This window comes from Canis aureus, chromosome 16, assembly GCF_053574225.1.
Source record: "Canis aureus isolate CA01 chromosome 16, VMU_Caureus_v.1.0, whole genome shotgun sequence".
In the NCBI taxonomy this organism is placed as follows: domain Eukaryota; kingdom Metazoa; phylum Chordata; class Mammalia; order Carnivora; family Canidae; genus Canis; species Canis aureus.
The window spans coordinates 826,072-830,234 of record NC_135626.1 but is presented as its reverse complement, the minus strand read 5'-3'; the positions used below and the strand labels follow the sequence as shown (position 1 = coordinate 830,234).

At 52.7% G+C, this 4,163-nt stretch overlaps 1 long non-coding RNA gene across 1 annotated transcript; it reads left to right on the top strand.

The window, feature by feature from the left end:
* The first annotated feature begins 349 nt into the window (after positions 1–349).
* LOC144285479 (uncharacterized) lies at positions 350–3,830 on the top strand. The gene is made up of 3 exons (XR_013353727.1): positions 350–1,769; positions 2,364–2,474; positions 3,747–3,830. It is a non-coding gene; the product is annotated as an uncharacterized LOC144285479 (long non-coding RNA).
* The last annotated feature ends 333 nt before the right edge of the window (positions 3,831–4,163 follow it).

The window sequence follows — 4,163 nt, the reverse complement described above, 5'->3', positions numbered from 1 at the left end:
GCCACCGGAGCCGAGCAAGGGAGGGCCTGCTGTGAGAGGGGTTGGAAAGAAGGTTCCGGTCAGACCCTGCTGTTAGAACTTGAAGCAAGAATATGGGGCTTTTTCCTGCAGGTGACTGGGAGCCGGCATCTGAAGGGAACAGCGTGATCTGCGTCGTCACCGCACGGAGAACGGGTCCGAGGGGCCAGCGGCGGAGGAACAAGGCAGGTTCAGAGGCTGTTCAGTTATCCAGACGGTGGCAAGATCTGGGGGAACTTCTGAGCAGGCCATTTTAAGATCATTGATCTGACAGCAGGAGATGGAGCGGAGGAAGGGAAACCAGGTGGGAGGCAGCCATTCCCTCATGCACTCATTCACTCACTCATTCATTCGTTCACGCAGGCACGCGCTTAGCATTCAACCTACAGCTGAGTGTGAGCCACCCTTCCCCACATCCTGATTTATGGTTCCCAATCTGCTCTGGGCTTGCCTACCAGGTTACCTATTATTAAAACAAGTTCTAAAGTTGGAGTCAGTAGCTTCTGAGAATCCAAGGGATTCTGTGGATCATGAGGCTTTTTTTGGCTTGGACTTCCTGACATCAAAAAGGCCTTGTGAGTCATTTGCTTTCTTTAGGCCCCGAGTTCCTCATCGCTGCCAAGAGAGAGCCAAGCAAGATGATCTCTAAGTCCCATCCCTGGTCCCCAAACTCTCAGTTCTATGTCCTGTGAAGACATCATGACACCACAATGCCCAGTGGACTGCAAGGCCCCAGGTGAAGTCTGCCCTGCTCTGTACGTGGCCGGGGGAGCTGGAAGCTGTGAGGAGGCTGGAGCTCATGTCCAGCTCTGCCACCCACTTGTTCTTCTGTTTATGAGTGACTTGGTCTCTCTCTGTGCCTCAGTCTCCCCCCAGCTACTGGCTCCTTCCTGTGCGGGGCAGGGTTTAGACTGGCACACAAGGGTCCTCCTGGGCTGTCGCCCACATTAGACCCCCCTGTACATTGGAATTCCAGGAAACTACCTTCAAAAACAAACACACAGGGAGATAGGGGAGTTGCCTACAAGTCAGGAGAGCCACGTTTCCCCACTGCCCACACCAGAGACACACCCTCCTCCACCTAACAGCTCAGACCGTGGTCCCAGTCCCAACACTTAGGGCCATCCGGTGACCCTGAGCAAATCGTCTAGACTCAGAGTCCTCACCCATAAAACAGGGGCTCTGTGAGAGCCAAATCAGATGCCGTAGCTCAGGGCAGAGCACGGAGTGAATAGATGCTCAGGAGATGGGGCTGCAGTTAGGGCTGGGCCATGCCTGCCTGGATGGGCAGGCAAGGACCTGGTTCCTCTTCCTGCTTTGGCCTCCACAACAGCTCCGTTTTACCAGCAACTGGGACTCACTGGGGGCCAGGGGAATTCAGGGATTCTTTTAAAGGGTATATTTGGGTGGGAGGAGCTACATGTCTCTGCCTCACTAGGGAGGGGAGATGGGACTCGGCTGGGACTCAAGCTTCGGCTTGGTTATCAGCAATGGTGCTACAAACACCAGCAAACTAGGACCAGGTGATTTCCTGGTCAGCAAACAAGACCTCCTAAACATTTCTGAGTAGCAGCTGCCACCCCCAAGGTCCCATTCTGAAAGGAATGCTTTGAATTTCAGGAGCCTACTCCTCTCTCCCCCAAAATTGGTTGTGGGTATCGGAGCTATGATGTCATCAGAGCCTTGGTGATTTGCCTCCTACGGCGGTGGATGGGAGAGCTTGACCCAGTCTACGGACACCCCCTAGCTGGGTACTGCCTCTGTGTGGGCCTGGGGCCGGAAGTCCCTGTCTGCTGGGGGGCTCCTGTCCAGTCGGGAAGTCAGTCCGCGAACATCACAAAGGGAAACACAAGAGGGAAAGCGCTTTGAGCCCTGAGAGGCGGATACCAGCAAAAGGGGAGACCACATCTGACTGGTGGATGGATTTCTGGAAGGCTTCTTGTAGGAAGTGGCACTGAGCTGGCTCTGGAGTATAGCTAGGATGTCTCTCTTTCTCTGGGAAAAAAATAAAAAATTTAAACAAAACCAGAAAACAAAGGAATAACCAACCGTTCCTATTTTCACAAGCCCAAATTCACACTTGTAGAGTTTTCATTTCTATCCACATACATGAGATGATTTCAGGTACCTTTACACTCTTCCCCCCCATCCCCAGTGGCAATCACCATTATGAATTTGGCAAGTATCGCTTCACACACCCCCCCCTTAAAAATATATGTATAATGGAAAATAGAGTCAGGAATAATTTTTAAAATTACTTTGTGTGTGTGTCATGCTAGTTTACGCAAGGGCGTCACATTGTACCTACGACTCTGCTTGCTCTTCCACTGCCTTTTGTGTTTCAGGGGCTCTCTTCTTATTCCAACACGCAGCGTCCCGTGGAAGCACCACGCTGATTTACCCCCGGAGTGGGCAGGGTTTCCATGGATGGAGATCATCAAGGGCTGACATTCCAGGTAGAGGAAGTGATGGCAGCAAAGGCATGGGGATAGGAAATGTGGGGGGTGCATTTGGGGGCTGGCAGGGGTCCAGGGTGTCCGAGGAGGGAGCATCAGGCATGTGTGCGATTGCTGAGGGAGGCCCTGAACCCCGTGCCAGGAATCTGCGCTGGCACGCTGGACATCTGGGGGGGTGGGGACAGGCCTTCCCCCACTTAGAACCGCCCTCCACAATAATTCCATTTATCCACCCTCCAAATCCTCCCTGGGGAGGCCTCTGTTACTCTTTCCATTAATTGTCTCATTAATGACCCACTGAAGTCAAGTACCCATTGTTCTCTGGACCTGGGGCAGCCTCCCTGGCTCTCTCCCCTGGGGGGGTGTAAATGTCTTTCCTTCCCCGCCTTCCTTTGGCCACCATCCTTATCTGGTCCCTGCAGCCCTGGCCTGGCTGCTGCCGCCTCTTCCTCCACCCACACCCTGGGCCCTGCGGCCACCCCCACCCCGGCGGGGCTGGTACCCCCCATGCCTCCCTCTGCTTCACTCTGTCCCCCACTTGTTTGCATGTGTCCCTTCCCGCGCTGCTGTGCTCGCTCACCCGCTGTCTCTGTCTCTCTTCCTCCTCTTTCCTTCCCTTCCTCCTCTCTATCCCTTAACTGTGTTCCTCTCCCCGGAAATCCAGAAATCTGGCGTTTCTCCCTTCGCATGTATTTATCTCCCTGTGTCTCTGTCTCTGTCTCAGCATCTCTCTCTAGGGGTCTTGGAATATCTCTCCGGGTGACAGTGAGACTGTCACCCTGGGTTTCTGTCTCTGTCACTACTTGCCCACTCGTACTTGTGTGTGTGCATGTGTGTCTTTGTTTCTGATTCTGCCTCTTTCTCCCTCTGGCCTTTGTGTCCCTCCCTCTCTCCCTCTCTGTTTCTGTCTGTCTCTGCTCTCTCGACCCCGTCCCTCCTCCCTGTGTGTCTCTGAATCCTCTTGATTGACTATTGTCCTGTATCCAACCCCGGCCCCACCCCCAGGACTTGCTCATCCACAGGGTCCCCAACTCCCACACAGGTCAGACTACTTCCTTCTGTTGCCTGCTCCCTGGTGACAGCTCTGGCTTCCCCTGGAGGACAGCCTCAGGACCTCAGCGTAGGAGTAGGCTGGAGGTCCCACAGCTACCAGACTTTGGGATTCATACATCCTTGAAGTTAAAAAGAAAAAAAGAAAAAAACCCCAAAGAACAGAGGTGACCAACAGAAGGTGACCGTTTATCTTTCTAAATGGGATTTTTTTTCTTTTAGAATCACCAACTTCTCATGATTTGTGATAGAAAGAACATTTAACACCAAAAGTAAAAGTATAAAGAGCAAGATCTAACAATACAGGATTGCTCTTTACATTCAATAAATTTAATTTTCTGAAAACATTTGCAACATTGTCTGTATTTTACTTATTCTGCCCCCAAATAGGAGAAGATGTTGTCAGGGACCGGCCCAGTTGTGCAGCCCCTCACTGTACCCACAGGGAAATGGAGTGACCTTTACTTGGGGTACTTAGATTGGGGCAGCCCCGGTGGCTCAGCAGTTTAGCGCCGCCTGCAGCCCAGGGCGTGATCCTGGAGACCCTGGATTGAGTCCCATGTCAGGCTCCCTGTATGGAGCCTGCTTCTCCTCTGCCTGTGTCTCTGCCTCTGTGTGTGTGTGTCTCTATGAATAAAT